The sequence below is a fragment of the Magnolia sinica genome, chromosome 4, assembly GCF_029962835.1.
Source record: "Magnolia sinica isolate HGM2019 chromosome 4, MsV1, whole genome shotgun sequence".
NCBI classification, from domain to species: Eukaryota; Viridiplantae; Streptophyta; class Magnoliopsida; order Magnoliales; family Magnoliaceae; genus Magnolia; species Magnolia sinica.
Genome location: NC_080576.1, coordinates 106,899,112 through 106,922,139, shown reverse-complemented (window position 1 = coordinate 106,922,139; position 23,028 = coordinate 106,899,112). Strand labels below are relative to the sequence as shown.

Here is a 23,028-nt window from a genome sequence, read left to right as displayed (position 1 = left end):
GATGGCGGATAAGGTAGAAATCGGATTGCGTACTGAGTTACTCAGTACGCTCTCATGTACTGAGTAAACTGTGTTGGCCCACCGCGAATGCATCTGGTTTATCTACGCCGTCCATTCGTTTTTCCAAATCATTTTAGGGGTTGAATCAAAATTGATGAATATGCATAGCTCAAGTGGACCATAACATAGGAAAAAGTAGAAATATTGATTTCCACCGTTGAAAACTTTCTAAGGCCCCCGGTGATGTTTATTTGTCATTCGACCTGTTTATAAGATAAGATAGACATGGATGAAGGGAAAAAACAAATATCAGCTTGATCTAAAACTTCTTTGCCCCCAATAATTTTTTAATGGTGGATGTTCAATTTATACTGTTTCTGGTAGTGTGCTCTACCTGAGGATTGGATACACTCAATTTGTAAAATAAAACCCTAAAATTATCTATTAAAAGAGATGTACGGAGTAGATAAAATGCATGAACAACATTTGGGTCCACAGAGTTTACACCATACGCTTAGCCTACTGAGTTACTCAGTACGGAATCCGCTTCCGATAAGGTAGGTAAAAGGTGGTGTCTACGATGAAAAAATTACCCGCGTGAGACCCAAGGGGTGAGTTGCGTGCAAACCCTGTTACACAGATTTCGTGTAACCTAAAGCTCCGTGGCGCCCATGGAGATGTTCATGTGAATCCACTCCATCAAATTGAGAATCAGAAAAATAGACGATTCAAAAGTCAAATTAAACCACAACTCAAGAAACAATGGAGATTAAACTCCCACTAATGATACGTTATTTGAGGTTCACAGAAGTTCAGGATAACCATGATATTTATACATTACCTACATCTTGGTGGGAGTAACCTTATGAAGGGGTTGAATGTCATGGCCCATAAACGCTTCAATGCTCAGCATTTTCTTTTTCTTATGATGTGATCAACTTAATTTTTAATCTTCCTCATTTTTTTATTCAAAGCTTAAAATAATCTGCCGAAATAGGTTGGCAGAGTGGACTTCACGAAAACATTTGTGTGCGCTCCACATAGCTCTGGAGACACTAGCTCTGTGCAATAGGGTTTATCGGTGTACACCGAGTCGAGCTGGCCTCTACTTGACTCGACTCGGCTACTAGCTGACCCCAACTCGAACACAGCTTGACTCAGTCATCGAACTTGGCTGGCCAGCTTGGCTTAGTTCGGTCAGCAACTCAGGCCAATTCGAGCTAAGAGTGAGCAAAATCAAGCCTCCGCACCATTTTTACAAACATGCAATACGCTTTCAATTTCTCACGATATGTAAAACAGCAATAGCTATTTGTAAGTATTTCATCAACCCCTCATAGGCAAGGTCAAAATTTTTTTTTAAAAAAAGGATATTTGTTTCATATACATACCATCCTTCTTACTAACCGACACTTCATTAAGTTATTTCATCAAACACTTGGTGAGCAACATCAATATCAAAGTAATCGAGTTACCAAACTAATTCGATTCGACTTCCATTCGAGTTAGGGTTCAACTCAAGTCAACTCAAGCTTGGGCAAGCTCAATTTCGGTTCAATATTTTTTGGAGCTCGAAAAATTAACCCAACTCAGGCCGTACACAGCTTCGAGCCAAGACGAATCGAGCTTTTCGGGCTTTTCCGAGTCGGGTCAAACAAGCTAACCGAGCTAACTCAATCCTATACAACCCTGATTGCCCGCAACCTGCGTTGCTGTTCTCCGACCACATATGATGACGTCACGGATTCCGATAGACATTTAGCTGTCTGATCGGCGGGTCACATGCGCTTGCTTCACACACGCGTCCCACACGCAGCAGCTGTCGCTGGGTCCACCCGGGCCCCACTTGCCACCGTGGAACTCCAATCCGTTCCTGGGGAAACTGACGTACGCTGCCCGCTGAAGACACATGAACAAAACAACTGCACACGTGGCATGCACGTAACCCGCAAATAAACTGTTAAAATCATGGGACCCACTTTAGATGGGTCGGTGACCAACCATTACATCCACATGCCCGATTGATGAACACAAAAAGACATTTATATGGTGCTTAATAAGAAAAGTCTTCCTATCAGATGTTAGAATCGTCCAAATAATACGATATTAACGTCAAGACTTATCTAGAGTGGGTGCCACAATTTAGATGGTTTGTTAAACAATATATTTTGTCAAGCGTGGAAATTTTCAGTGCATGGATGTGAACCATCACAGTCCGCCAGAGTAACAAATTATTCTCGTGTAACATTCCCGAGGACCTTTCCCGTTACGACATCAGGTTGGAAACCAGATGGACGGCTGATATTAGCCCGTTCTCTGCTCGGCAACCCCAAGGCCGGATCGTGACGCGGCTGCAGGGACAGCATGATTGTTTTCCACATAGGCCATGTGACGACGTCTTCACGTCCAGGGCCTACCTCTCGTAGACTTTTCTTGAGGCGGCTGGTTAGGGCTAGCAAACGGTTGAGAATAGGAGCGGTGCTCAGCTGGCTTCGACTCTTAGCCGAGCCGATCAAATTGGAGCGGCTCCTCTGAAAGTAGAAAAAAGCTTTGGTGGTCTTGAAGACGATGATGATCCGTACGTATGCACACTAAAATTTGCACACGTGGCATGCATGTTCCTTGAATGAAATCCTCTGGTGGTCTGGCCTGGTTTGTGGACATGTAATGGAGGATTAGACCAGATCAACAGACTAACTGTTCATCAATCTTTTATAATGGAGATGTGGACCACCTACATTGGGCTCACTATGTGATCGGTTTGTAAGCAGATGGGTCTTGGTGCTGTCTGAAGATTCTGAACCGTGTTAGCTGTTTTATCCAGCCGTTTATCGTTTTCCTCATATCATTTTAATATAATATCAAAAAAATGAGTTAGGTCCAAGCTTAAGTGAACCACAAAGTGGGGATTCAACGTCCACCATTGAAAACTTCTTGGGAGCTGGGGAAGTTTCAGATCAAGCTGATATTTGTGTTTTAACTTCATCCACATCAACGTGACCTTATGAATAGATTGGATGGTAAAAAACCATCACGGTGGCCCTTAGAAAGGTTTCAATGTGGCTATCATTATCACTGCAGCTTTCTTTGGTGTGGTCCACTGGAGTTGTGGACCTACCTAATTTTTAGGTTCAAACCTTAAAATGATCTGATAAAAGAGGTGAACGGTTTGGATAAAACACTTACATCATGGTGGGCCCTACGGAGCCCTTCCTGGAAAGATTACCGTCCGGGCGGTGGATTGGCTGGGGTACCACACACCAGCTACATAGCTTATGTGGGTACGTGTTGCGAGAAGACAATCGCCGACGCTCATCGTGCTCCGAGTTGTACCAACGGTTCAAAGGAGATCAAAGTTACATGGCCCCAAAATGATGTATTTATTATATCAGCACCGTTCATCCATTTATCGAGCTTATTTTAGAGCATGAGCTAAAAAATTAATCATATCCACATCTAATCTGGACCACACCACAAAAAACAGTAAGGGATAATGATTTTCACCACTAAACATTCATAGGGCTCACCATAACATTTATTTTCCATCCAATCTGTTCATAAGGTCACAAAGACCTGAATGAAGAGGAAAAACAAATATCATTTTGATCCAAAACTTCCATGACCCCAAAAAGGGTTTCACTGGTAGACGTTCAATCCCACACTACTATTTGCAATGTGGCCTACTTTATGTTTAGATCTGTCTTATTTTTCAGGTCAAGCCTTAATACGAGCTCCCCAAATTGATGGATGGTTTGGATATAACACATACCTCGGGATGGACCGACAGAACTTGTTAACGTCAACACACCAGCTAGACCGTATCAGGATGATACTTGTGGCCTGTGGACCGTGGCGACAGTTTATTCCAGCAGCAATGACCTTATGAATGGTTTGGAGGCATACAAACACTGCCGTCGACTTCAAGACCATTTAAATGACGGAGTTTTTTTTATTCTCACCGCCGTCGACCTCAAGACCATTTAAACACATGCCATATGAATTACCGTGTGCTTGTGATTTCGTAACACTTTTTTTATTGGCCCTCAGTCACCTAACAAAACATGCTCAATGAAGACTATGCATTTGATCAACACCGTCCATCAAGTAGTTGTCTCATGCTCACTCTGTAACTAAAATATTCAAGCCATCAAAAACTCAGGTAAGTTACATGATGGGGAAGAGGTGAGGGAAACGAATTGGCTACTCCCCCGCCACCAGCCCGGTGGCTGATGGTCGGTGCTCTGTGGGCCCCAACATGATGTATGTGTTTCATCCATTCCGTTCATCCATTTTTAAAGATGATTTTAGTTCTTGGTCCCAAAAATTAGAGGGATATAAATCTCAAACGGAACACACCACAGGCTTGATTGGATATCTACCATTAAAATCTTCCTAGGGTCTACTGTACTGTTTATTTGACATCCAATCTGTTGATTAGGTCATACAGACGCAAATGAAGGGAAAAAAAAAGAAAGATCAGCTTGATCCAAAACTTTTATGGCCCCCAAAAAGTTTTTAACCGTCTACATTCATTCAACACTATTTCTTGTAATGTGGTCCACTTGAGATTAGGATATACCTCGTTTTTGGTTTCATACAATAAAATGATCTAGAAAAATAGATGGACCGCATGGATGAAAAACATACATCATGGTGGGGCCCACAGAGCACAGACCATCAGCCATTGGCTGGTGGCAGGGGAGTAGCCAATCCGTTTCCTGTGGAGAGATAGACCGCACGTCATAAGTTGAATGTGAGGGCCACCGTGTTTATAATTCCATGCAATCCCGTTATCCGATGGATGGAGGGAATTTCTAAAAATCTAGATTTTCTGAAACTTAGGTGCACACACCACGTAAAGTCGAGGTTTTAATCGTGATTTTACATTTTTTTTTTTTTCCTATGGTAAGATCCTCGGGACCAAAATTAGGTGGCATGCCTGATGGACGGTGTAGATCTTATGCACATGAAGTCGTTGGCCCCAGGTTGAGCCGTAGACATGTAGGCTGTAGTCACGCCCCGGCTGACAGTGCGTAGTACGTGGTACGTGTGAAAGATAATCCGAACCATTCATCCTGTGGGTTCCACCATCATATATCCACTAAACAAAATTCACTTTGATTGGACCTTCCTAAACATCTAATAAATGTAATTTTCTCACTGATCGTGAACCGTTGATGACATTCTTTTAGGGTGATTTTGCGTCCCTGATTAATAGATTAGGATTGTGAAAGTGTAGTTTTTAGATAAATAAACTACTTACTATTTGATCTATCAAATGAACGGTCTCGATCTAGTCCATATATGCCACTAATGCAGCAATGACCTCGATGCATGGTACCTCCCGTGGATCCATGGGTACTAGTCCAGCCCCAAACGCACTTACCTGATCAATGGTTAAGCGAAGCGAGCAATGTGGCCCACCAGCCTTGTTGTGAATCAGATGTTGCGAGCTAGTGCAACCGGTAGCGGTGGTGAGCTCCACACATCTCGACCGTTGATTATGATCACCATTGGCGTACATCTCCACCGTTGATTATGATCACCATTGACGTACACGGAAGATCAAACAATTACTCGGTGAGCTGACATTTCAAATTGGAAAATATAAAAAAAGAAACAAAGAAAGAGAAAAGATGATTGCCAGCCTCATTGATACGTTGATATGGGCAAGACTCCAGTGCTATTTTAGCATCATTTAAAAATGACGGTGAGTCCTCAAATATTATCATGACATAGCTATAGTGCAATCCAGACCGTCCAAATCATCCAGCTCGCGCGCATAATTGTGAATGGAGCATAATAGAATTACGGCACATCGAATATAATGTTAATAATCTATTAATTCCCTTCCAATTTGGACAATTTGCTTTTTACTTTTAAACCATCCATTAATACTAATAGTCAATAATTCAATGTTTACTATTGCTTCATCAGTGTGATTTTAGATATATGCTCCATTCACAATAGGACCCACAATTTGTACGGTCTAGATAGCTGTAAATTAGTGCCACATGTGATGAAGATGAGTTGCCACCCTTCTTTTAAATGGTACAAAACTAACATAGGAATCCTCAGCAACGTCTAGACATCCTTCCACTTTTTTAATCGACTATAAGCACAGCATCATTGTATGGACTTACAAGAAATCTTCTCCTTTCTACCTATGCTAGGTTGGAAGACTTTTTAATTTTTTTCCCACCAATTAGTGGTTAGTTTCCCGACCAACTCCAATTTGTTTTTTTGGTCAATCTCGTTGGCAGAAATGGTGGGACCCATCTTTTGAAGGACATAGCATCATCATAATAACAATCTTCGGTGGGGAGGAAATGTCCCAATTTTGTTATTTCTTGGATGGCTCATTTGGATATGACTACATAGATGAAGTGTTTTGCTTGTTTCATCGAGCATGATGTGTGTGTGTGTGTATATATATATATATATAAATTTTATAAAAATAAATCTAAATGCATAATACAAACTGGAATTTAACTTGAATTAATAGTCAGGCATCAAACCGGGTTTTTAAGAGAGCATCTGCGTGAACCTTTGCTAATATATAATCTAAAGCCTTTTTTCTCCTCGCTAGGACACTAATCATAATGACCAAGTACCAATTGGATCCATTGGCCTGGTTTTGCCTCCTATGCATGGCGGATGGTTGAAAGTACAAATTAATTAGATGACCCTTGAAATTTGATGATTGGTCCCAATGATAGGAAACAAACAGTTATAATGTTTAGATATTTAGTAGGAGCATTGAAGAAAATTGATGGAGATGGTTTTCAAGCTTTTTTTTTTTTTTTTTCTCTCTCTCTCTTTTATTCTTTTTTGAAGTATAATGCCATTTATGATTCAATTGTAGGAAAATCTAACCGAATGGATTAGGTTGTCACCATCAAACTTAGAAAAATTCATCTCACCAAATGGATTAGGTAGTCACCAGCAAACTCAGAAAAAATCACCTCATGTGAGTGAGAGCTTTGGCAAGATTGGACCAAACAAGGGTTTATGCATTCTTTCATGTAAATGGTATAACTAAACCTTCATGCAAAGGATAATGAGGCAACACTTCTATAGTCAAAGACTTGATTGGACGATACATGGTGCTTTTACTCAAAATCTAACTAAATAGATTAGGTTGTTCCAGTCGAATGAAGAAATTTTTTAAGAAAGCCAAATCACACTATTGGGGTTAGATTAAATGTACCATACAATGAATTTTTTGAATCTCCTTATGCAATGGCACCACTAAATTATGTCACATTATTGATAAAATGATGCAAAGGTGTCTTTATGCTATTGAAGAATCAATCGAACCGTACATAGTATTTAGATTGAAATATTTAAGGTCCTGTTTGGTAGACCCCTAAAAATGAGTTGATTTACTTTTAGCTAGCAGTAATTATGTATTATAGATCTTGATATCTAATCAATAATGAGTTTGTGTTAGTTTTTATGTATTAGAAAGATCATTAATTCATAACTATTATTAACTAAAATGAGATGACTTCTTTTTTAGATGTTTACCAAATAAGACTTAATTAATGGATCTATACGTATGCCACGGTGAAACATTGAAAAATTCAACTCATGTCAAATCGTGTATTTAGATTCTGGATAAATTGCGACTAAGATGAGGAATGTTACATGTGCATCTATCAGGGTTTTCAAAATGTAGTGAAATTTTTTTCCTCTAAAAATCAATTTTATACTGCATTGCCTAATAGATCCCGATTCAAATATTTTCAAATTTTTAATTAAAAGGAAAAACGAAAATCTTGTGGCTTGGTTTTACATGAATAATGTCATCGATGAATTATTGATTTTGTCAATGGCATTTCTTCGACTATAAGTTCTTTTCATAATTTTATCCCAGATGAAAAAGAATATGAGAGGCACATGTTAGCCCTTGAAGTAAGGCTTAATAGAGACACTAAAGTAGTCTATACAAGCAGATCCCACATGTGTGGTACTTATGATCAATGGAGAAGAAATGAGAATCTCTATCTCTTTGAATGAGCCTAAAGGAGATGTTTAAGGCATTCTCTTACTTCAAGGCTCTTTTTATTGAACACCCTCATCCATAGCTCAAGTGGTAGACTGACAGTGGGTGTACTAACAAGCTAACAAAAAAAAAAAAAAAGCCACCTTCTTATTGAAAAATCACACACACATACAGAGAAAAGGTTCTATGCAGTCAAGCTCATGGGAACTTCCCATGAGGTCGAGCTGTGTGGGCGCCCCACCGTGATGTATGTCGAACATCAACACTGTTCATTTGATGGTTCCCCTTTAAACTATGGGATATCCCAAAAATCAACCATATACGAACTCAGGTGGGCCATAACATCTAAAATCATGTGAATACATGCCTAAAACATATAAAAGCACTTGGCGGGGCCCACCTGAAATTTGGATGCTTCTGAAACTTAGTTTGACCCCTCATCCAAGTAGGACACACATAATGGATGGGTTGGATTTGTGAACCCCATCTCAATGTGCCCAACAAATGATTATGAATGTTTTAATGGAGGGTAACCCCTCTCAACTTTTGCATGTGGTGTGGACCACACAAGTCACGGATTGACTTGATTTTTAAGCCCTAAGTCCACCATGGAATGATGCAGCTGACTGATGGAGTAGATTTTCGACACACATCATAGTGGACCCACACAACTCAACCTCATGGGAAGTTCTCATGAGCTGGGCCACATAGAACCTTCCCCCCCCCACACACACACACACATATATATATAAAGAGAGAGAGCGAGAGAGAGAGAGAGAGAGAGGTCTCAAGTGCCATTGGTTGGACCACTGTTTACAGTCCACCCACTGGATTACTTCTAACCTATTACGTGCTTATGAAATCAAATCTTCTAATAGGTTAGCCCAACCAAAAGGATCACCTTGCGCAAAATTTGGCCCTATTCAATCATCAAGTGAGCCACACCATAGAAAATAGTGTATAACCATTGATAAATAGAAAGATACAAGTCTGGTACACTTGTTCAATGGATATAGTTGATTTTTGCACTTAGTAAGTACTTAAGAGTTATCTGTTGGGTAGACCATAACCCGTGGCCTAACCTGTAAGATATACTGAGAGAGAGTAATGGTCTCCGTGCTGCAAGAGACCTTTACGTGCACCAGGCTAAGGTACTAATTAACGTACTTGGAGAGAGTGGGCTGGGGGTGGGTCCTACAGTGAAAGTGATGTATTCCTGAAATCCACTCCGACTGTTAGGTTCGACCTAAGAATAGGCACATTTATAAATTATAATTCAGGTAGGCCATACCAAAAGAAACAGTAGGAGAAGGGGATGGCTAACGTTGACATTTTACAGGCCCACCATGATATTTACGTAACATCCACTCTATCAATACATGTATGGGGACCAAAACTCAAGCCCATACGTGATTTTTAAAATTTTTTTTTTTTTTGGTTAGCTTGTTAGTACACCCCCTGTCAGTTCACACTCCACTGTTAGCCCCCATCGGGAATCGGTGATTTATGTGAGCAATACCAAGTGAAATGGTTTAGATGGTAGGCATCTCTTGCACTATTTTCACTCATATAGCCCACCTAAATAATGAGTGAGGGTGATTTTTTAGAACTATCGATAAATTCTTATCATACACCTTAAAGATCGGAGTAGATTTCATATACGCAATAAGATGGGCCCACCCCTAGCCCTCCATGTGTGTGCTACTTTTTCACCCTTGTGTATATGGTACTTTACCACCCCATAATTTCTCATTTGCTCCACTACATTGAAAATATGTGATCTTGCATTAACTTATGCATCCAAAAGCATTCAAACCTTTCATTTTCATGGCTATTCATCATTGAACCAATACCCATGTAAATTAAGTGGTAAACTATATCGGATCTAATCCATTATATAATCATCAAGTGAGATTAAAATCATTCTAACAATTAAAATAAAATTTTAACAATTAAAAACATTAAAAAAAAAACTTTTTAAAGCCTTTTGAGTGTTGGACTAGCGTAGAAAGCACTTGTTGAACAGATAATTCCCAAGATTTAAGTTATAAATAAGCTTTTACAAAATTTGATGGATCATGTAGTCCAAGCATGATAGGTTTTTGAGTATAGAGACTTGACTTTAATCAATTCATTTGCATAGGATGACCACAAACAAAGTAATAATTACGGATTTGTCCTATAACTTCCTTGATGGTCATGGCATCACAAGATACTGAAATCAATGATTTACAACTATTCCATGATCAGTGACCATTATATCCACTTTTATGTTTGTGACGACAATCAAAGAAATCCCTCTTTTAACCCACCAAAGGAATCCATTTCTTTTAATCCGTCTATTTGTACATTTAAGATGCTCCCATATGCTGACTATAGTATGATCATATGTCTATCTATAATTTATGGTAATCATGATCTATAGTAAAGTTCTTCAATATTATCGGTACTATCTATATCATCAATAAATAAGATCATATTAGTTTTCAAAGGCATAACTCTAACATCTTTTCATGTCACTGGTATCATTGAATAACTTGATATTTTATATAAAATGGTGCAAACGTCATCGCATGTTATAAATGAATTGGTTGTACTCTTAATTTCTTTAATGAGTAAGGTAAATGCATTAGGTTGTTGCAATCAGAACTAAAAAAAGTTCCAACCTAAATGGGATTGAGCTTAAGCAAAATGTGATTAAAAGGGCTTTTGTGCATCTTTTTGTACCTTTGGCAGACTGAAAACTTAGCCGAGTCAACTCAACTCTTTTGAGTTTTTGAGCGAGTCAAGAAAGACAAGGGACGCTCCATTCTACTCCGGCAAGACCCATTCAACCAACTTACTAAATTGATTGTTTTTAATAATAAAATAAGATAAAATAAAATAAAAGTGGGAGATGAGATTTGGACAAACAACCCGAAGGATGATATCACTACCAACCGCCCATGTGCTATGTCTATGACTAATTTATTAATTATTTCACTCATGCATATTTCAAATATCTAAATTACTTTAAATAGTATTGAGTTTGAGTCGATCCAACTCGAGTTGTTTAAGAGTTTTTTAATGAGGGACTAAAAAAAGGATGTTGTGTTTTCTCATGCTATCGGAAGCCTGTTTGGCTGCCACTTAATAACGAGTCATTTCATTTTAATTAATATTAATTATGTTTTAGAAATCATGACTTGCATAAGTTGTTGGTGTTGTAATATTTCAAAAAATAAAATAAAATAAAAAAATTGACCATTGATATATAATTATTATTAAATAAAATGAGATGAGCTCATTTTTTGGTGGCTGCCAAGGTGCTACTGAAAAATGGTTTCTTGCACCTTTTTCTCGGACGGGTGAGATATATATGTGGTATCATTGATTTTCAGTTCAGCAAAATACTATTAGAATTGTATAAAAAATTGTGGCCCACCTGCATATCCAATGGGCTTGAATCTTTAGGTTAGGTGCTTCAAATGTGATGTAGAACAGGTCGAGGATAGTTTCATGGCCAAGATGGATCAGAAAAGGCACGGTTGACGACAGAAGTGATCCGGACCATCAAACCTTAAATTAAGTGTATCTCATGATTCGGAATAAGTTATCGGAAGTAAGATATATGATTTTGGAGTAGAATGAGCTATTTTAGCTACCCAACCTAATATGTCAGGTTGTACAAGCCAGATTTGCAAAATACCATTAGATCGACAGTCGTTTCCTTATTTTAATTCGGTGACGTAAAAAGTATTTAGAATAATTAGGAGAACAGCTTGGTGAAGCTAAATAGGACACTTACTATTTTTGGCCAAAAATCTTGTGCATTAGTAAGCATCACGACAGTCTATAAATGGTAAGTTGTGATTTCTTGTGGATTCGAGAAGTCTATATGAGGAGTTTAGAGAAGCTCCGTGGCTTCAAAGTAGTTATCCTTGAGGAAGACAATGATCAACATCATCACATTAATCTCTTCGTCAAAATGGAAGGTTTGTTTGTGGAATGTGTAAATTCTTCCCATGCGAATGATAGGGGAGGAAAATTGGGCTCATGAGGAGTGGTAAATTTAAATTTAAATTTAAATTTAAAGGAAAAATTGGCGGCATCCAAACAGACATTTAGCAAGTGCAACTTTGGTTTTTGGCTTGCTTAGGTAACATTCACATGCAACGGTGTTTTCCCTCGAGCATTGTCTATGATTGATTGATATATTTTGCGGATGGTTAGGATTTCGGATCAGTTTCATTTGGAGTAATGTCCCACATGCTATTTGCCTATTTGGATGGGGAGGAAAAGAACATGAGTGTCGTCCCGTTTTTTAAATAGTGGTAGACTATTAACGGACCTCAGCCTCCGTATTCTTTTCTTATATTAGAAAGGTGAATGAGAAGTGTCGTACGTGAGCACTTTTTATTTCTTTATTTCTTTATTATCTTACGCCAGCTTTCGAGTACGCAAGTTGCATCCTGCCCCCGGTCTCTATCAATGAACGGGCAGATCTGGGGCACCATGATATATTTGTTTATCCACACGGTACATTCATTTTCTTAGGTCATTTTAAAGTATAAGCCCAAAACTAAGGGGGAACGGATTGGCTAATCTCCCTGCCACCAGCCCGGTGGCTGATGGTCGGTGCTCTGTGGATGATGTATGTGTTTCATCCATTCCGTTCATCCATTTTTACAGATCATTTTAGGGCTTGAACCCAAAAATTAGAGAGATATATATCTTAGATGGACCACACTACAGGAAAACAATAGTGATTGGATATCCACCATTAAAATCCTCCTAAGGCCCACTATACTGTTTATTTGACTTCCAATCTGTTGATTAGGTCATACAGGCCCATATGAAGCGAAAAAACAAAGATCAGCTTGATCCAAAAGTTTTATGGCCCCAAAAGTTTTATAATGGTCAACGCTCAATCAACACTGTTTCTTGTAATGTGGCCCACTTGAGATTGGGATATACGTCATTTTTGTGCTAATGCCATAAAATGATATAGAAAAATAGATGGACAGCATGGATGATACACATACATCATGGTGGGGCCGCAAAGCACCGGCTGGTGGAGGGGGAGTAGCCGATCCGTTTCCAAACTAAGGCAGATCCAAAGCTAAAGCGCCACATAGGACTTGCATTTAATGATCCAACTTCATTTTTGGGGTCATACCTTAAAATGACCCGGAAAACAGGAATTGACAATGGGGATAAACATATATATCACAGTGGCCCTCACAGATCATTTATTGCTTGAGATGAGAGGGGGAGGACACAATTGTGTCATACTTTGGAGCCCTCAAGGTCATGCATGGGTAGATTGCGTGACATTCATGGTGACTCTAGGTGATGAGATTTGATTGGTCCACATGTTGCTATCAAAGATAAAGTGTTGTTGATCATGCTAGACATAATTAAGAACTTTCAAACAAACTTTGTCATGGCCTCATCTCTTATACTGGACCAATCAAATCCTTCCACATGGGTCACAATGGTCATCCATGATGATAGGGTCAATGCACAAATTGGATGCCTATTGCATGGTGACTTTGTCACCACGGTGTTCGTAGTGACATGATATTGCAGTATTTGATTGGGTCATGTGCCATTATCTAAGAGACAAGGCAATGCAAAGAATTTTTGAGAGTTGTTTAGTATGTGATCAACTGGGCACACCACCTGTCCTAATCAAATCCCACCACATCTATGATATCCAAATACAGGATCATCGTGCAATCGCATCAGTCATGTGCACTTTACTTTATGAGTCTTTATCTTCGTGTAGTTTTTTTAGGCCCACATACAGTACAAGAGAGCTTATGCAGACTGGATTTGCCGGGTGTCCCAACATCATGCCATGATTTTGTGGGTCCACCATGATGCATATGCTTTATACATACCTTTATCTATTTTGCCAGCTCATTTTATGGCATGGGCTTAAAATTGAACTAGTGTGAATAATTATGTCGACTGTTGAAAACTTCTTAGGGCTCACATGTAAGATCTCTATAAGTTGAGGCTTATTGATCAACGGTCTAGATTGCGCTAAAGGTTGAATAATGTGACAGGGTAAACCAATGGACCCCACTGTATTGTGAGTCTTGTGGAGCCATTTGAGCCCTACTAGGATACGAATGTATGGAGCCGTGGGAAGAGAGTTTTGATGGTTTTCAAACTCTCTTCACCACATCATCTATATAAAGAAACCTATCGAACAACTTGATCAAAAACTCCCGTTACTTCCTAAGTAGTTGTGTTCAAGTAGGTGTTCATTCCCCGTTGATTCCCATAGTGTAGGTTGCTTGAGCATGGATAAAATGTAGTTTGCTTGAGCATGGATAAAATACATACATCACATTGCACCATGCGGAATCCTGATACTAGCTACCTATGTGGTGTTAGGTCACCACCCAATCAGTGTACAACTTACTCACGCCACAAATGTGCCAGCATGGCACATGGGTGTCTGATCCAATCCTTGGAGGGTTACCACTATGCTGAAACTCTAGCACAAAAATTAGGTCGGTCCACAATTCAAGTGGAAACCGCTACCAAACAAATGTAAGGGCTGTGAGAATCTTGGTTGAAGTTTTATAATCCATCCACTTATTTCCTATATCATGGCCCACCTGCTGAGTAGATTAAATTTATTTTTGAAAAATAGAACAGTTGGACCCATATAGTGGATGGACTGGATTTTTCACCTATCTGCCATGCTGACCCACGTGGGCTAATGCGAAGCCACCTCAAATGCTGATGTGGCAGATAGGTGCAATGTACAAGGCATCCATCAGAGGACGCAGGTTAGCTACTGGCATCGGCGGTAGAATCTCCCTACTGAAGTGAGGTCACCAAGTTTGTGGGTCCCACCATGATGCATGTGTTACATATGCATTGTTAATCCATTTGGAGAGATCATTTTAGGGCATGAGCCATGGAATGAGGTAGATCCAAAGCTTAAGTTGAGATTGAATGCTTACCATTAAAATTTTATTAGGAGCCATGAAAGTTTTCAATCAAGCTGATATTTGTGTTTTCACTCATCTATGTTAGTATTAACTTATGAATATCTTAGATCTAAATAAACATCATAGTGGGCCCTAAGAAATTTTCACCGGATGATTCTTTGGCTGGTGCTCTAAAATGATATCTCCAAATGGATGGAAAATGTAGATATAACACATGCATCATGCTGGGCCCACAAACTTGGTGATGTCACTTTAGTAGCTAGCCAAATTGGCTGCTCCACCTGTCATTAGCTAATTTGCCTTCCCCGTCGCAAGGGTACTCACCACACATTTGTCAAGATCAGAGCCACTCTTCTCGTGGTCCAGATCACTCATCAGGCACACGACTCACCTTAACCACGGCTCCCCTGTGACCCAAACCTCCGTGGGATCCACCATTATTTTTGTGTTATATCGATTCCGTCATTTCTCATCTTATTTTACGATCCCCCCCCCCCCCCCACAAAATAATAATAAAAATAAAATTTAAAAAAAAAAAATCCAAAACTCAAGTGTGGGCCACATGAGTGAGGATTGAATGCTTATCATTAAAACCTAAGCGAAGGGCATGAAAGATTTGGATCCGGGTTGTATTTGTACTTTTCTCTTCAATCATATTCTAAATGCCTTATGAATGGGTTGGATGACACCAAAATATCTATGAATGGGTTGGTTGGCATCAAAATATCAAAGTGGTACTCGAAAGGTTTCAGGTGGATCATCCTCACTATTTCCCATGATATAACTCACTTGAGTTTTGGATCCACTCTTGTTTGTGCTCTTATACCAAAATGAGTTGATGAAACGGATGGTCAAATTAAGTGATATAACACACATTATGGTGGGCCCTTCTGAGCTTTGGGGTTATTGGGAGCCTTGTAACTAGGATTATAGGTATGGACTGTCCAAACTTTAGGACAAAAGCTTGCGCAAGGTGGGTCCCGCTTGAAATAGCTCTACTATAAGAATTGAACTGGAGGTGTAGACATCTCTTCACATAAGTGGATTACATGGGGTTTTGTATTTTGTTTCAAAATTAATATTAAAATCGGAATTTCAAATATTTCAGTTTCCTTGTCCCACATTGAATTTAACGAAAAAAAATATCTTATATATAAGATACGCTTTTTGCCTTTGGGCATGAGTCACATTTAGGGGGCATGTGAACTTGGTCCCGTGGGGGGCTATGCCAAGAGATCTAATCTTTGCCATTGACCACACGCGCGCGCGCGCCAAGTTGAACCATGCCAAGTTTGTGTCCATGTGCGCGTCGCGACGGGACGGGCTGAGCGCGGGCACGAGTGCGGGTGTACTCGCGTAGGTATCTGTATATGGGTACTTGTGGGACTTTATTTGCAAGAGTGTACTTGCACTTGCGCATTTTCGTTTTAAACCAAAGAGATGTGTCCATTCGGTTAGTCCCACTGTTGGGTTTAAACCTAACAGACCTAACCCTTTTCAAAAGGGTACTTAATGCACCACTTAGGAGTCCATATAAAGATTTCCAATTCATATTTGAATATATGAAAATCCTTTCCTCTTTTATAAAACTCTCTTTATATTTTGGTTTATGAATTTTTTACTGTTGAGTTCGTCGCTGAGTCAACCCAACACTTTTGGGTTAAACTGTAAGTGGTTTGAGCTCACGTACAGTAAGTGCACTGCTGGGATCAGGTTATAGTCATTGTATTCTGAAGTTTGATCACTCTGGAAACCTGTTGCACTTGGAACGCTGTTCAAGGGGAGTAAATTCGATTTCAAGCCGAGTAACTCACGTCACGCCTCGACTCAAATTCGATAAGTCTTCTGTCTCAATTTTTTTTGTTTTCTTTTTGGTTCTCGATTTTTTTAATAGTCTATTTAATTCAACTACATATTCCCACAATCTTGAAATCAAATTGTTGAATTAAATACGTTATGGCTATCGTAACAGTAAATACTTCTGCCAAGTTAACCAAAATCGAATTGTTCGCTGGACAATGCTTTAAACGGTAGAAACAAAAATTTATGTTTTCACTAACCACTCTTAAAGTTTCATACATTCTGTCTGAATCATTTACTATAGATCTAGTAAATCAAATTGAAGTAGTAGATGGAAATAATTGTAAAAACTATATTATAAACTCTTTGTCCAACGAACTATATGATGTGTATGCTTCTTACGAGTTTGTTAAAGATATATGAACTGCTTCAGAAAAGAAGTACATTTTGGAAGATGCAGTGAGTAAGAAACATGTAATCGCTAATTTCCTTCACTATGAAATGACAGATGATAAACCTGTCATAAATTAGATTCATGATTTTCAAAATCTAGTTCATGAACTATCGTCAGAAGGAATTAAGTTGGATGAAGCATTTCTGTCAGGAGCACTAATAGAAAAGTTATTGTCCTCCTGGAAAGAATATAATAATAAAATGAAACATAAAAAGAACGATATTTTACTGAAAATTACTATCGTACACATACAAATAGAGGAGGCCAATAAAAACAAAGACCAAAATGAAAATGAAAATGAGATAAATTCAAAAGGGAATCTTGTGTAATCAAGTCCAGAAAACAAGAAGAACAAAAAAGTTAAATATCTTAACTATGGCAAACCTAGACATTATGTCAATAAATGCAGGCTTAAAAAGAAGAATGCAAATAATTAATTTAAGAAAAAGGAAAATTGCTACAACTGTGGAAAGTCTAGGCATCATATTAAAACCTGCAAGCTTAAGAAAAATAAAGATAAATTGCAGGCTAATCTTACAGAAACATGCAATGAGTCTGACATGGTAGTAGCTGTGGTGTCAGAAATTTTTCTTGTAAACAACTTCGAGTGGGTACTAGACACTGGTGTAACTCGGCACGTGTGTAAGGATCGTAGCATGTTTACCTCCTACCAAGTATCAGAAGATGATGAACAGGTGTTCATGGGTAATGTTAGAACATCTCCAATTGTAGGAAAATGGAAAGTACTTTTAAAACTCACCTGTGGAAAGACTCTAATGTTGAATAATGTCCTACATGTGCCTGACATTAGAAGAAACTTGGCCTCTAGTTCGCTTCTCAATAAAGCTGGTGTCAAATTAATATTTGATTCAGATAAGCTTGTAATAACTAATTAAGAATGGAACTTTTGTTGGTAAGAGATACTGTAATGATGGTCTATTCATTGTAAATATATCCAATGATAATAATAAGAAGATATCCAGTTCTGTTGATATCATTGAACTATTTTATCTATGGCATAATAGATTAAGTCATGTAAATGCAGTATCTTTGAAAAAAATGAAAAGATTAAGTTTATTACCTAATATATCTAATGAAGAATTTGATAAATGTGAAACATGTGTAGAATCAAATTTTATTTAAAAAAAACTCTTTAAACAAATAGAACGATCCTCAATTCTATTAGAGTTGATACACAGTGACTTAGGTAATTGTAGAAATCACATGTCTAGAGGTAGAAAAAGATATTAAATAACTTTTGTAGATGACTACTCTAAGTTCATTGGAGTCTATCTGTTCAGGAACAAAGATTAAACTTTAGATACTTTTTGTAAGTATAAAATTGAAGTTGAAAATTAGTTAAATATAAAAATTAAAAGACTTAGAACGGATAGAGGAGGAGAGTATGAATCTTCTCAATTTAGAGAATTATGTGAAAAAACTGGGGTAGTTCACAAAACTACAGCTCCTTATACACCAGAATAAAATGGAATAGCAGAACGTAAGAATAGAAATCTTAATGAAATGATGAATGCTATGTTAACTAGTTCAGGCTTACCCTCAAATATGTAGGGAGAAGCAATTTTGTCTACTTGTTAAATCCTGAATAGGATTCATTCTAAGTATTCTGAACAAATACCTTATGAACTTTGGAAGAATCATGTTCCTAGTTACAAATATATTAAAGTGTGGAGGTATCTTACTAAAGTATAATTGTCTGAGACTAAGAAAGAAAATTATGCCCTAAAATGACCGACTGTGTATTTATAGGGTACGCATAAAATAGTGTAGTATATAGGTTTTTGGTTTTAAATACTAAGGATAATATTCTAGATCCTAATACAATTATAGAAGGTAGAAATGCAGAATTCTTTGAGAACGTATTCCCTATGAAATCTAAATCTATAAGAATAAAAAAAATGTAACGTCCTGACTTTTCAGAACTCGAGTACATGACTCGTTTCCCAAAAACCCAAGTGTTAACCTTAAAGGATGGTCAAATTCGAGTTTATTTATTTATTTATTTATTTCAACTATCAGAGTAAGCAGATGAGCGTAGAATGAACAAATCATACATAATAGAAAATTTCATTTACGTTTAGGATGTATAAAGAGTTACCCATAATAACTTATACAAACCAATGTCCCAAACTTACAATTATAAAGTGAAATGATATTACATGTAAACAACGCAAATTGTAACAAATCTGGAACTATAAAACCATGTAGCAACTCTTGATAATACAATCATGCATCTTCACAGTGGTACTTTGCTCCTCATCAGTCGGAACCTGAAAATCAATTCAGCCACCTGTGTGACCTGTAAGGTTGTATATTTGATGGATGAGTGGCCAACTCAGTGTAAATTTTTCTCGATATTACACATGTTGAGGGTCAAATATTGCATATCAGACCCAGTTATTGCCTGGATTTAGGAACATGATACCGTTGAATAGCCCATTTTAATCATGTTTGTGTTGCAAGGTGGAATTGTGAGCTAAGACTGGATCGGGATGCTAAAAGCACGGATTTAACGTTCAGAATGCACCAAGGCAAAGGAGATCGGTTTTTGCAGGGACCCACTTCAGGGACAGAGGAAGAGAAGCAGAGAAGTGCTTTTTTTGAAGTTTTCTTTATGTTTTTATTTTTTTATTATTTTAAGAAAATAGCCTAATCATGTTTTTTCTAGGCTAACCCTCTTAGCTAGGGCTAAGAGGTGAAGCTTGTAGCGAGATGGAAGATTCTATTGTGTGCTTTTAATTTAAATTCATGAACTGAATTTGATTTTAGTTGATTATTAAAGGAATGTTTTTCTTAGTCTTTAATGGTCTATTGTGACTGAAATTACAATGGGTCTGTAATGGCTTGAATATTTCCTTTTCCCTTTTGATGTTTATGACGTCAGGAAGCCCTGTTGTTTACCATCGTCTCCTGGGCATGGTCGGATGACGATACCCTTCCTAACTTTCATGCATTGTTGATTGGTTGGTAATTAGTTTAATTCTGTTGTTTGCTTTGTCTCCTGGGCATGGTTTGATGATGGAATCCATTCTAATTCATATACCTTTCATCTCTTGAAAACCAGATCAAGTAAGTTTAGTTAAATGTTCATGATTCTTGATGCAGGCATAAGATCTCCCTGATCTCTACAAGTGGATCCTCTGAATCCCTAGTTTACTTCCTCTGAATTACTTAAGTTTTAGATTAGTATTTCATCATTATTCCTCAAAATTCATTCGATTTAGATTTCATCTCATTCTAGTTCTAGTTCTATTTAGTTTTAGATTACGTACATGTATCAGTCCCTTGGGACTCGACCTCGGTCTCACCGAGTTTATTACTACATCACAACCCTATACTTGGGGAGTGAACAAGTTTTTGGCGTCGTTGCCGGGGACTGACGGTTACGTTTTTCTGAAATTAATTAGTTTTAGAATTAGGTTAGGATTAGGATTTTACTAACTTTAGGCTAAAGGTTTTTATTTTATTTTATTTTTAGAAACTAACTTGTTTCCATATTTTGTAGGATCCTGACATAAGTTCCTAAATTGGTAATTCCTTCCTAATTTCTCTACTTTTTCCACTTTTAAAGTTAGGGTTTAAATTTTTCTAATTCTAGTATTTTTCTATTTGTAGGCAATAGTTTATTTTTAGAAATTTTCCTCTTTTATTTTTAGAAACTTGGTTAGTTATTCCCCTTTTTAGAAATTAACTTTCTATTTTTATTTTTAGTTACTTTCTAATTGTAGAATTCTAGTTTAGAAACTAACCTTCATATTTTGTAGGCCTTTAAGATAGAAATTTCTAATTCGGTAAGCTCATTCTCTACTTTCTATTTTTCAGTTCTCTTTTTAATTTACTTTCTAGTTTAGGGCTCTCTTCTTTTAGAAGCTAGTTCACTTCTATCTTTCTTTTAAAGGATTGTTCTTCTCTTTTTAGAATCTAACTTATTTTGTTTTATTTTGCAGGTCTTCAACTTAGGGCCTCCAATTTGGTAACTCCTTTCCAACCCTCTCTTTCTTTTTAGATTTTCTTTCTTAGGATTAGGTTTCAAATTTAAATTGAGGGCTGTGAGTGTTTCATGCCTAAGTGGGCCCGTGACAACACTCAACGTCTCTTGACTGAAGGAGGATTAGTTGAGGGGTTGACTATCCATTGCAGGACTAGACACCACTCGAAATCCCCTGAGTTAATTGAAGTTATGGCTGAAGACCAACCTCCTCTACTTCCACCCAGGGTGGAGGATACTCAAAATGAGAATGAGGTGCATCAGGCACCCCCGCCTCGTACTTTACGAGATTATCTATAACCGGCGGGAGTGAGTACGCCCTCATGCATGATTTTCCCTGAAAACACAAGACAAATGGACATCAAGTTAGGAGTTATCCAACTCCTTCCCAAATTTCATGGACTTGAATCAGAAAGTCCATATTTACATTTGAAAGAGTTCGATGAGATTATAGCTACATTATGTTTTCCTAATGTATCTGAGGATACAATCAGGTTGAAACTCTTTCCTTTTTCCTTAAAAGAGAAAGCTAAGACGTGGTTACATTCACTGCGTCCTAGATCCATTGGCACATGGAACGACATGCAGAGGGAATTCATAAAAAAATTCTTCCCACATCATAAAACGATTACCCTCAGAAAAGCAATCATGAACTTTGCCCAAAAGGAAGATGAAACATTTCTCTAATGTTGGGAAAGATTCAAAGATTTGGTCAGTTCATGCCCACAACACGAATTTGAAACGTGGCGCATTACAAATTTTTTCTATAATGGACTGACATCTTCCATGCGCTAAATGGTCGAGACAATGTGTAATGGAGAGTTCATTAATAAAGATGTTGATGAGGTATGGGATTACCTCGATAGTCTTGCTGAAAAAACACAATCATGGGACTATTACCCAAAGTGGAACACCACATCTAGGCCGACTCAATTAAAGGAGAAAGGTGGATTATATCTCTTGAAAGAAGAGGATGATCTCAAGTGTAAAGTGACTACGCTCATAAGGAAAGTTGAGGCCATGGAAGGAAAGAAGGATAAGGTTAATGAAATTGTTTGCGGCATCTGTGATTGCAACATTCATACAACTGAAAATTGTCCTACAATACCCGCCTTTCGAGGAGTGTTGAATGAACAAGCTAATGCCGTAAACAATTATCAAAGACCTTTTACTGGACCTAACTCCAATACGTACAATCCTGGTTGGAAAAATCATCAAAAATTTAGTTGGAGGAATGGACAAACGGTTACCCCTCAAGGTTTCTTCAATCAAAATCCAAATCAAGTGAAACCTCAAGAGGAACCGGTTCAAAATTCCATACAAGAGTTGGCTCAGGCAATGCGGGAAATTACAGATTTTATGCAAAAGATAGATTCTCGTATGACAGTTATAGAAAAGGGGATGCTTCCTGCACAACCTCTCCCCAATCCTAAACTGCAGTACGAGATCAATGATCCCAGCTCTTCAAATCAGATGGGGCACGCTAAATCCATCACCACTCTTAGGAGTGGAAAGATCATTGATAAAACTCTTCCGGTTAGGCCCGAAAAGCCTCAGGAACCAGAAGAGGACAACAATGATGGATCTAGTGATGCCCCACAAAAATTAGAACCGGAACTTCTAGAGAAGCTAGTTGCTCCGTTCCCTCAACGGTTAGTTTCACCAAAACCTCTCTCTAACTCGCAGGATATCCTAGAGGTGTTGAAACAAGTGAAAGTCAACATTCCTCTACTTGATGTCGTGAAACAGATTCATTCATATGCCAAATTTCTGAAAGACTTATGCACAACCAAAAGATGAAAAA

At 38.0% G+C, this 23,028-nt stretch overlaps 1 non-coding gene across 1 annotated transcript; it reads right to left on the bottom strand.

The window, feature by feature from the left end:
- Positions 1-21,854: 21,854 nt before the first annotated feature.
- On the bottom strand, positions 21,855-21,961 carry LOC131244782 (small nucleolar RNA R71). The gene has a single exon (XR_009170559.1). It is a non-coding gene; the product is annotated as a small nucleolar RNA R71 (small nucleolar RNA).
- Between the last annotated feature and the right edge of the window lie 1,067 nt (positions 21,962-23,028).